The 12,358-nt window shown below is 49.6% G+C and overlaps 1 pseudogene; it reads left to right on the plus strand.

Annotated features, from left to right (window-relative positions):
• The first annotated feature begins 425 nt into the window (after positions 1-425).
• LOC132596712 (small ribosomal subunit protein uS8 pseudogene) lies at positions 426-4,537 on the plus strand (annotated as a pseudogene).
• The last annotated feature ends 7,821 nt before the right edge of the window (positions 4,538-12,358 follow it).

Here is a 12,358-nt window from a genome sequence, read left to right on the forward strand (position 1 = left end):
ACAGATGTCGCCTCTTCCAATAAGCCTTTCCTAAAAACGTAGGTTAATTTAGATTTCTGGGCCCTCAACACAAGGCACCATGGATAGCCACCTCCTTGTCTATCTCTTCCCACTGAGTGTGGGTCCCGAAGGACTGGAACTCCCTAAGTGAAGGGAGTGAGAAATTTAGGAGAGCTGACGCTATCCTATTTGGCATGATTTGCCCTTGGAGTCAGAAAATGTGCATTACAAGGTCAAATCACAGCAGAAAGATAGATGGGATAGATCCTTTTTACTGAGTTCCTCCTTCTCTCAGACCAATTTTGGGAGGTTAGACTCACCACTTGAAAGAGGGGAGAACTTACGTTCCTCTGTGCTCAAGGTTCTCGGGGAAGTCTGCTCTCTGTACATACAATGTATCAACATCACTGTTGATAACAGTATTGATGTCTGGCAAAATTAGTACTCAGATTGCCTTTCCCCTGGGAAAGTCTGAAAAGCCTACTGCTGCCAACACCAAGTTCATTGTGATGTTTAATGGTAAATACACTACAGTTGCTGACTTCCAAATCTATACCCAGACCTGGTCCTTGCACTGAACTTCAGACTCTGAAATCCGAGTGCCCGATGGACTTCTCTTCCTGGATGGCCCCCCAAACTTGGCAGGTCTAAAATGAAACTCATCACCTCTCCTACTCCTGGATACCCAAGACTGGGAATCTAGCAGTAACTCTCGGATGAGTCACCGATGAATATCTGCGTTCATCCTCTTCTTCCTTCTGATTGCCAGAATCCTGGTCCAAGGCCTCAGCTTCTCTGGCCTGTACAACCACCAGCCTTCACCAGCCTCCCTGCTCCCGGCCCATCCTCCTCTGGTTTTCAGGGGATCCACCTGAAATGCAAATTCGATCTTGTCCCTCCCCCATCTGAAACCCTCTAATTGCCCAACACAGGTTAGCAAACTTTAGTTTGCATCTGAATCATTTTGAGAGCTTCTTTAAAATGCAGATTTGAGCCCCTAGCCAGACCCGAAGAAACCAGGATCTGCTGTGTGAAGCCAAAGGATGAACATTCTTAACATTCTTAGTGCCCAGGGATTCAGGTAGAGGGCAGGTAGGTCCACCCCAAGAAGAGTGTGGTTCATGGGAGGAATCCAAGCTCCTCATTCACTTTACCTGGCCCTTCCAGCATCCCCAGCCTTCTTAAGTGAGGTCGTAGCCACCTCCTTGCCTCACGCACCCCCTTCTCCACACACCCTGCTCTCCAAGGTACTTCTCATCTTTGACCTTCGTTATATCTTGCCTATTTCCAGAAATGTCCTCTCTGAATGACTCCTCTTTTCAATGAGTTCGTGAAACGGAGTCCCCCTAAAACTGAGCTCCCCTGCCAAGTTTATGATTAACCTCTCTATCCAAAACTTTATTCCCTTTCTTGTTCCGCCCCTGTTCCCCTCAGGATTGAGGAGTATCAAAGAAAAGGGAGCATTGAAACCGAGCAGGATCCTGCGGGGCCCTCCCAGATATGAAGGCCCCTCCATGTTCCCCACTTCTTGTTTACAGAAAAAGACTTTATAATCTCCTAGGCTTTCCCGGCATTCCAAAGAGCAGACACAGGCAGTTACTAATTAGGGAAGTAAGGGAATGCAGAAACAAAGGAAAGCAGTCGAGCAATGATACTTTAAACAATAGTTCAGCAATAAAACAGAGTCCTAGCTCCTCTTCAAGGGATATACATAATAGTCTGACTCACATCTTTGAGTTGTTCTATGGAAACTAAGACCCCCCCCCCCCCCCCCCCCGCCGCCACCCAGGTGGAGGATGGTGTCTGCATGCTGACCACGAGCTTGTAGACCCCAGACTGGTTGGAAACTGAAGGTTGATGATTGAGATTTCCAAAACATCGCCCCGTTACCTCCCCACCAATCAATCAGAAGAAAGTCATGCACCCTGCAACCCTTCCCGCAGATGTTGCCTTTAAAAACCCTTCCCTGAAAGCCATTGTGAGCTCTGGTCTTTTGAGCGTGAGCTGCATGTTCTCTTTGCTTGGCACCTGCAGTAAATGCTGTACTTTGACCACAACCCAGGGTCAGTAAATTGGCTTTGCTTTGCAGCAGGCGAGCAGACTCAAGGTCAGTTCGGTAACAGTAACTCTTACCTTTGTAACTTTCCTACTCAAGGCTTCAGCACCACCTGGGAGCTTGTAAGAAGAGCAGAATTGCAGGCTCCACCTCAGCCCTACTGGATCAGACCCCAGGTGATTCCTATGCACTTCAGAGAAGAAGCACAACTCTATAACTTGGCTCAAGAAGCACGTCTTCCAGGAAGCCTTCCTAGATTGACACACTCCCATCAAGCATTCCTCCAAACTAACACTGGGCATGACTACCATGTACTTGTAACAGTTCATAAGTTAGGACTCCCACAGTCCAGTGGCATAGAACTGTCATATTTAAAGTGTTGCCCAAAGAGTAATTTCAATCCCCAAGTATCCCCAAAGTCAGGGGAACACCCCTGTCTTGGTACCTCTCTCCTCTTTCTTCTCTGCTGGTGGTGGTCCTGAAATGACCAGGTCCCCTGCCTCACCCAGCCTCTTGGGTGATGCAGTTCTGCTTTTCGCCTGAGAACCTGGCCATGTGGCATGGTCTCCTCTCCCCTCAGAGAGCGGGGCAGGTAGAAGGAGTGAAAGGGGTGGTGCCCAGTTCTCTTGGTGGGTTCAGAGCCCCAGGGTGCGGTAGAAATACTTCTCTATGTATCTGCCCACACCTCCTCCATCTTTGAACAGCGAGTGTCCTGTTCATGGCCAAACACCTAACGTGTTCTTCACAGAACATGGGAAGAGAGATGGCCTGGGAGCCAGAGGCCTGTTCTCACAAGCGGCTCTGCCACTGACTGGTATGTCACCTTGGGCAGCCCCTGTACCTCTCTGAACCTCTAGTTCTTGGTCTGTAAAAGATGAATAATAATACTTGCCTGGTCTACCTCACTCTGTTAGGGGAAACACTGACTGAAACCGCCCACCCTGGCCAGGCACCACAGTAACCATTTGCATGAGTTATTATGTGACAGGAGGTCCTGGTAAGAACACAGAACTAACAAGCCACCACCAATGGGAAGAATTCGGAAAAGGTCAAAAGGGGAGAGGAGATGTCAGTCCATATGTCCTACCAACCTCCCAGAATCCTCAGTGCAGGAATCTGTCTTGGCTGAGTGATGCGCGTGCCACCAGGAAGGACCCTGAGTCAGAATGATTGGCCAGAGACAACCCGGAAACGAACCCCATCACCATAAAACTGCGAACCATGTGGCAGAGCAGTCCTCCTGGGCTCCCTTACCCTCCTGCTCTCTGCCTGGGCGCCCCTTCCCAATAAAGCCTCTTGCTTTGTCAGCACGTGTGTCCCCGCGGACAATTCATTTCTGAGTGTTAGACAAGAGCCCACTCTCGGGCTCTGGAAGGGGTCCCCCTTCCTGCAACACCTCCTTCCATGAGGTGTTTCTACTGAGCCATGACTGTGTCTGGGTGTGCACGCACATGCGCGCGAGTGCACACACACACACTCACACACTGTCACTCCCTCTCCCTGCTGTTCATTGGCCCAAACCCAACAGAGCAAAGCCCCAGTCTTTCCATCATCCTTCCATGCCGCCATAATGTCCAGGCCGATACTCTCAAGAGCATCAACAATGTCAAAAAGAAAGGCAAAACGAGGTTCTTTTAAGGTCATGCTCTACAGTCATGGCCTGGTTTCTAACTATGATGATGAAGCATGGTTACACTGGCAATTTTGAAATCGTCGTTGGTCACAGAGCTGGGAACATTTTTATGAACCTCACGGGCACATTAAACAAGTGTGGGTGGAGCCCCAGATCTGATGTTCAACTCAAAGATTGAGAACAATGGCAGTGAAACCAAGCAAGACCCTGTGGGGCCCTTCTGGATACAAAAGCCTTTGTGTCTCCCATTTCTTGTTTGTAGGAAAAGGCTTCTGCCTCCTGTACCTTCCCTGGGTTCCAAGCGGCAGATTCAAACAGTTGCTAATCAGGGAAGGGAGAGAATGCAGAAGCAAAGAGCAGTCAAAAAAACAATAGTGCAGTAAAATAGAGTTCTAGTTCCTCCTCAAGGAATGTACATGACAACCTATCTCTGACATTTTCTGCAGGAACTAAGGCTCCCACCCAAGAGGAGGATGGTAACTTCAGGCTGAGCACAAGATTCCTGGAGCACCGCCCTGTTACCTCACCACAAACCAATCAGAGGACGGTCACACACCCTGCAGCCTTCACCCCAAATTTTACCTATAAAAACATCTCCCTGAAAACCATCAGGGAGTTCAGCATTTTTAAGCACGAGCCACCTGTTCTCCTTGCTTGGCCCTGCAATAAACCTTTCTCTGCTCCAAACTCCAATGGTTTGGCCTCACTATGCAGCAGGCACATGAATGTGCATTTGGTCACAGCAGGACCATCTGTCCCTATCTCTTTGGTTTCACTGTAGTGATGACCTCAGTTGGCATCATGGATGAAAACACACAGGAGGGAAAATCCTGGGATTCTTCTTCTAGGGATGTAACACTTACATGCAAATAAAATGTCCCAATGGACACGAGAGATGGAGAGAGAGAGAGCGAGCAAAGCCCGGGTCAGCTGTCTGCCAGCTGTCGCTCTGAGTCTCAGCCAGAGACATGGACAAGGGGGAACTCAATCCCTTGGCACCCATATGAGTGTCTAGACTGGAGACTGTCCTTCTGGGGCAGGTAGGGCCACCAGTACACGTGGAAGTTCTCACTGAGGAGGGTCCCACAGCCATTAGCATGCATAGAGGGACACAGCCTTCGGGGGGCATTGCCCAGAAGAACCCAGGCTTGCTCTAGCAGAAGAGTGAGGGGCTGTGGCCCCAGACCTAGGGTGCCCACCTGGGACATCTATGGTCCCTGTTTTATCTTTTGCCTGCTGAGTGCAGGGCTAGGGGGTGCTATAAGCTGGTAGGGGGCCAGAAAACACAGGTTTTACTTTTGAAATGGTTAGTACTCTCAGGCAGAAATGAGATTTGAAACTGGACTATTCCTCTCCTCCTCCCCTGCCCCGTTTTATTAAACAACAACGTTTGTGACATACCTACTATGTACCTGGCAGAGTATTAGGCACTTGAGTTAGGTAGTCTTCTCACAGAGTTGAAACTGAGGCCCAGGAACTCATGTGATTGTCAGAACCTAAAGCAGAACCGAAGCCTTTGACCCCCAACTCCACGTCCCTCACCCTGGTGTACTTTCCCACAGCATTCTCAGTAAACACCAGTCAGAGGGACCATCTGTAGTCAAAGGAATCCGAGAATGTCTGCATGCTGTGTCCCCACTGGTTTCAGGATGCTGTGAGTTGAAAAACACAGAACACCCAAGGCCTGAACAAGGAAGAAACAAACCCAAAGAGTCAAAGCAACAGCTTAATCGCACACCAGGGAGAGAGATAAGCATCTCTGGAGGCTCTTGGCCTTCTCCTCATGACCCTAATACGACTGCAGCAGCTCTAAGCTCACCTCTTCCTGTGATAATGCCCAAAGCCTGGAACAGTCAAGTACTGTCTTGGGTTCTGTTTTGAGAGCAAGGAACACCTTCCTGGAAGTCCCCAAGCCTTACCACCTGTGGTCAGGGCTGCATCACATGCTCATGTTTAATAAAACAAACACCATCCAGGGGAATGGCTCAGACCAACCAGCATTCCTCCCTGGGACTGGGCGGGGAAGTGTATTGAGAAGGAAATCAACAGGTTCTTTCAAACCCCTCTTGGAGAGCCACATTGCACATGCGTACATTTAAGGCTCTTAACTATATTTCTTTCTTATATTAAGAAATATAATATAAAAACCCACTTGACTTCTTTGAACCCAATGCTTCCCAAACTTATTTTTCCTGGGAGTTCTTATTCACTTCCTGCAGGTATGCTGAGAAAAGCTGAATCTCACCTTGCTATTTATTCTCAGTTAAAGGACCGTCCTGAGCTCTCTGAGCACAGCCTTGGACCCAGACAGCGCTCCATGCAAATGCTGGGGGACAAGAAGAACCGCTCAGTAATGTGAAGGAGAGAGTTTCCTTTGGCGTTTTCTGTTTTGGGCAGGCTCCCCTTCTTTTGGGCCATTCCAAATTAATAGGTTTAAGGCCTTACTTTTAGTTGAATTTCTTACCACTAAACTGGCCACCAGGGAGGGAGAAAATGACGGCTTTTAATAAGGATTAAAGAAGGACCGATGGTTAGGCCAAGCCAGAACTGCATCAGCACCAGCAAAGCCTGTGAGCACGCTCTCCTCAGGGCTTCCCGAGGCCGCTTCTCCGAAGCTGACAGCCTGCCCGGAGCCTGGCGGGTGGGCGTCAAGCTCACCAGGTGCTCAGCTTGGCAAGCCTCTCCTTTCTCTCCTCCTCCCTAATCCTCCTGTCTTCCCACCCCCACTTCTCCTCTGTGCCTCTTCCCTCGTTTTCGGACATCTCTAAGCAGTTTACAAAAAGGAGACCTTGAGGTTTCTTAGTCACTGATATTTGAATGAAAGTAGCAACCCAGCCGTAGCCTCTGCTTAGGAGAACAGCCTGGTCCTGCCTTCCTGCAGGTCCTCAGAGCCACAGAGACAGGGCAGGGGTTGGTCAGGTGGGAAGGCCACTCTTTACATTCAAGATAACCAAGGCTCAGGTTGATTTCACAGATAGAACTACCGTTTCTCCTTTCATCCCTGGCCCTCCTGTGGGCTCACCTTTGTTCCCATTCTTGTACGTGGGTTTTAGGAGGCAAGGCCATCATGCTGGGCATGGGAGGGAAGGGCAGGCACCCTCAGCCTTTGCTGGCTTCCCCAGGCAAGACGTCCTGCAAGCTGACAAGCCGAGGCCTCTGGGCTAGTGTCTGCTGGAAAAGATTGGGTTGGAGAGGTCCATCATGCTAGGAGGAAAGAGAAGACCTCGCTTCATTCTACCTGGCTCAGCCAGATACAAGAACAACGCAACCAAGTACCATTTGCAAAACTGAGGTTCCTGAGACCCAGGGTTAGAGGCAGGTCTCCGACGGACCCGGCACTGGCTTTTGCGGTCTTCCTCCCCGCTACAGTATGTGTCTTCCTTCTCTGTGGCTTTGAGGGCTGCTTGGTTGAACCTTTCCACTCCCTGGACTCTCGTTTCCTTGATGTCTTTGTCTCCCATTTCTTTGACCCTATGTCCAAAAAACGTCTCCCATCCATCCACTTCTCTCCATTTCCACGGCCTCTGCCAGCGTTCAGTCCCCATCATATCTTGCCTGGACGGGTCAGCCACACTTCCACTCTTCACAACCCACTCTTCACACCACAGCCAGTGTGACCTTAAAATGTCACTCACCTGCTTGGGACCCTCTGGTGGTTTCTCACTGGTCAAAGACCAAATTCCAAAGTCTTTACAATGACCCACAGATCCTGGCATTATGTGGCCCCTGCCCCTCATCTGCTTCCCACTGCTTGCTGGGATGGGTCATGCTGGCTGCCGGTCAGTTTTGAGCAGGGTTGGCTTCAAGGGTCTGAGACCAGTGCAGCCCTGTGGTCGCCATCTTGAAATTCTTAGTAATTATCTTGGGTCTCTTTTGTTTTTTTGGTTGTGTCGCACGGCCTGCAGGATCTCGGTTCCCTGACCAGGGACTGAACCCAAGCACAGCAGCGAAAGCCTGGAATCCTAACCACTAGGCCACCAGGGAACTCCCAGTAATAATCTTTGAATTTGTGTTTTACAAGTGAAGTCTGATGGGACAACGGAGCGTACCCTTTGCACGGGGCTTAGAGCCTCAGCTCTCCTCTGGTCCTACCTCCTGCCTCCACCCTGCTCCCTGGATCCCCGGTCCCACCTGGCCTCCCCTTCCTCCCTGTGGCCACTGCCTCCCTCTGCCAGGAGCAGTGATCAGGTGCACTGGCAGGCGAGGCACACATTCTGCTGTTGCCCTTCACTGCGGGGCAGTGTGGCAGGGAGGGTTGGAGACAGGCAGCTGATGTGATGTCATCTCCACCCAGGCTGGCAGTCCCACAGCACACTTAACGGGTGATAACAGGGGTCTCTCTCCCTGTCTGGATCCAGGTATCAAGCATGTCCTGGGACAGAGGTTGTGCTTCTCTGGGATCTCCCATCTGCTGTGGGTTGGGGAGGGGCGCCCCCAGGGAGGGGAGATTGACTGACCCACCCCCGGCTGGGGGCCTGCATTTTCCCCTGCACTGGGCTTAGCAAATTCCATAGCCAGCTCTGCCTCTGAGATTCTCTGGGCTGCTGCCCAGACCGCCCTTTCCATGGATGATTCTTTTTTGTTTTTAATTAATTTATTTATTTTTGGCTGCATTGGGTCTTTGTTGCTGCGCACAGGCTTTCTCTAGTTGTGGCGAGCGGGGGCTACTCTTCGCTGCAGCGCGTGGGCTTCTCATTGCAGTGGCTTCTCTTGTTGCAGAGCATGGGCTCTAGGGGTGCGGGCTTCAGTAGTTGTGGCTCGCGGGCTCTAGAGAGCAGGCTCAGTAGTTGTGGCGCACAGGCTTAGTTGCTCTGCGGCATGTGGGATCTTCCCAGACCAGGGATCGAACTCGTGTCCCCTGCATTGGCAGGCAGATTCTTAACCACTGTGCCACCAGGGAAGTCCCCATGGATGATTCTTTCTCATCCTTCAGGTCTCAGCTCACAGACCACCTCCTCAGATCATCCTGCCCTGCTCCTCCTATCCAAAGTAGGTCAAACCTGTTATCCTCTCTTTGCTTTCTTCATATCACACTTTGAAGGAATTGCCTGGTTCACAGGGCTTGCACATTTCTTAGGGTAATTGATACATGCCTTTAAACCACTCATTTGCACAGAGGGGACCTCCAGGGAGGCAACGTAAGTGAGAAGATGTGTATGGCTCTGAGCTGACTGATGGACCTGAGTTCCCTTCCCAGCCCCACACTTGCTGTTGCCTCTCCCACCTTCTCTGATTCCTCATGGTGGACATAGGGAAGGTCCTGGCAATTACTTATCTCAAGGGAAAAAAAAATAAAAGAATGATTCCCTTTCTCTGTTTCTGTTCAGTCGCTCTCGCTTCACCTGGGAAGAGAGCAGGATGGGAACAGGAGGACTTGAGAAAAGGTATAAGAAGTCCTTTGTTTTAAAATAGCAGAAAGTTGCTGCTTGGTATTTTCCCCAATTTTATTTATTGAAAAATCTGACTCCTGCTCCTCTTGAGTTCGAGATGGACAATGGAAAGGCTTGGAGCCATCCTATAATAGAATCTAGCATGCATTCAATCAGGAGGTCTTTTTGGAGCACCTCAGGGGCATAGCCTAGGCACTGATTAACCAGGAAGTCACTGGCCCTAATGCACAAGCAGGATGTGCAAGCCTCCTACTACATGAGTCAATGCCTGTTTAGTTGCTGTTATGGACTGAATGTTTGTGTTTCCCCAAAATTCATATGTTGAGGCCCTAACTTCTAATGTGATGGTATTTGGAGATGGGACTTTTGCGAGGTAATTAGGGTTAGATGAGGACATGAGGGTGGGGCTCTGGTCCAGTGAAATTAGTGCCCTTATAGGAAAAGACACTGGAGGGAATTCCCTGGCGGTACAGTGGTTAGGACTCAGTGCTTTCACTGCCATGACTTGGGTTCAATCCCTGGTTGGGGAACTAAGATCCCGCAAGCCACTCAGGGGGGAAAAAAGACACAGGAGAGTTCTCTCTCTGTCTTCCTCTTTCTCTTTCTCTCCCTCCCTTCCTGTGTGTGTGTGTGTGTGTGTGTGTGTGTGTGTGTGTGTGTGTGTGTGTGTGTGTGTGTGTGGTGTACAAGAGGGCAGCATTCTGCAAGCCAGGAAGAGTACCCTTTCCAGAATCTCTCTCAAGAACTGATTTGACCAGCACTATGATATTGGACTTCTCAGTACTCCAGAACAGTGAGAAAAATAATTTCTGTTGTTAAAGCCACCCAGTCTATAGAATTTTCTTATGGCAGCCTGAGCTAACACTGTTGGGTAGCTTGGAGTTGCCATAGGGGAGTACACGGGGACTTGGGGCAGTGGCTAGTCACCAATTGGTACAGAAATATTTCAGTATATCTTAACAGTTGGTACAAGTATACTGTAATGGATCAGCACTGTTCGTGGAGTTTACATTACAGAAGAGGTAGAAAATATAAAAAATAAGCAAAATAAATAGTATGTCCATGGTTTTATGTGTTATGAAGATTTAAAAAAAGGCAGAGGAGAGGATTAGGGAACACCATGGAAGAGGGAGATTTCTATTTTATGTTGTAGGATGGAGTAAGGAGAAGGAAAATGGCACGTTCCCGTCCTTTAAGGGCACTTTCCAGAAGTTACACACTACACTTAAAGCCTATTGCTCAAAACTTAGTCACACAGCCACACCTTGCTGCAAGAGAAGATGGGAAATGCAGACGTCATCCTGAAAAGCCATGTGCTCAGCTATTGTGGGGAAGTGGGGTTCCATTACTGAACATGCAGAGAATGGATATTGGGGAACAACCAGCCACAGCATGGTTGGTTACATGACCGGAATAACATGACCAGATTGTATGTAGAAAGACAATTTTCACAGATCTGTTGGGAGACAGTTCTCCATGGGTCTCTCACATTTGTGGGTGTCCTATAAACAGAGGCACCAGCTGCCTTTGTTCTGGACTATCTTTGCAAGGATGTTTGTATAGCGAATGGTCTTGGAAGACAGTGTCTCCCCATAGAACAAAGTGCAGGCATGCTGAGTGTCCAGTACAATAAAGATAATGTTTCCTTTGGCAGAAGAGGTCAGGACTTACGGACCATTATAAAATACTCGGGTTCCCTAACTTCAGGGTTCCTCCCCTGTAATGTAACCCACTGCAGTCTCAGGTGTCACCTGGCTCTCTTTGCATTGACCTGTGGGAACTGGAGCTCAGGAAATCCCCATAAAAACATGTACTTATTTAGCCATTCCCAGGTATGGAAGGAAAATGATAGCTTATACTAAAGAAATCTGGCTGATACCACCTTTACAAGGGGATCAAAGAACACAACCAATAATGGGACAAACTGACATCATGAGCCCCTAATGTAATGCCCTGAGAAGACCCAACACTACCTCTGTTGCTTTCTTGTTAAAAAATATATAGCTTGATTCTAATCACGAGGAAAAACTAATCCAAACCAAGGGACAGGCCATAAAAATATCAACATCATGAAATACAGAAAAGAACAGGGGAACTCTTCAACCACAGGGGGCTCAACAGATGGGTGAGAGAGACCCTGGCTAGGTGTGAGGCCATCAATGACTTCGCGAAGGCTGCTTATGCTACCTGTTGCAAAGCACACTGGAAGTTGCTGGGCAAATATTTGAACAGCATTTCAGTCCTAAACCTGTAATGGCCTGAGCCTCCCAGTTGCAGGGCCTCCTGCCTGGTGCCGGCAGTCATGTCCGCATCTCCTTCAAACCCAGCCACAGCAGGGGCCCATCAAGCCACTCAAAGCTCAAGTCTGGCTTTCCAGAAATAGCCACCAGCCTAGAAATGTGTCACAAGGGGAAAGAAGGAAAGGAAAATATAACCAAAGGCCCAGGGTACAGGAAGCCTCTCTTCTCTTTCTCTCCAGAAAACGGAGGGCTCCCCTTTCCTTACTCTGATCCTTTCTCATTCTTGTTCTCTGTTCAGGGGAATCTGAGTCCATGGTTAATCCTTGAGATCCAGAATGAGTCAGACGTGGGTTTGGATTCCAGATTCTCCATCTACCAAATGAGAATAATAACGCACCTTCCTCCTGGGAGTAAGTGAACGTCGGCAAGATAAGGCACAGCGCATGGCATGTGGGGAGCGGGAGACCAGGCTCAGCTGTTCTCCCTCAGGAGTGTGTGAGCAAGGTCAGAGGTGGACATCTCCAGTCCCTGTGCCTCTCACACCACCCTTGGGAGTTTCCAGTCACAGAGCAGGAGAGATGGGCCTCCAATCAGACGCCCCAGGACGCTATAGGGAGGGGGGCTGGAGGAGGGGGTGCTGGGACTTCACTTGTGTAATCTGCACACTCATAATAAGCCCAGGCAGAAGTCTCTGGGAATTTCCTACCATCTTCACTGTAGATGTCCTATTTATAAAGCTGAGTGACTGCAGCCGTTGCTTCACAGCCACTCAGCATGTGGAGACAGGCCATAACAGGAAATGAGGAGCACACCCAGAAACAGGGGCCTCACCCACCCAGAAACAGGGGCCTCACCCACCCAGAAACAGGGGCCTCACCCACCCAGAAACAGGGGCCTCACCCTCGCACAGGCCTGGGGGATGCCCTGGGTCCAGCCCGACTGTTCCACTCTTGGAAACACCTTGATAGGCTCAGGGCATTCGTGTTTCCGGACCAGGCTTTCCCTCTCTCATCTCACTGACCCTTTTTCTGGCTTCTTT

Source organism: Globicephala melas, chromosome 2, assembly GCF_963455315.2.
Source record: "Globicephala melas chromosome 2, mGloMel1.2, whole genome shotgun sequence".
Lineage (NCBI taxonomy): Eukaryota > Metazoa > Chordata > Mammalia > Artiodactyla > Delphinidae > Globicephala > Globicephala melas.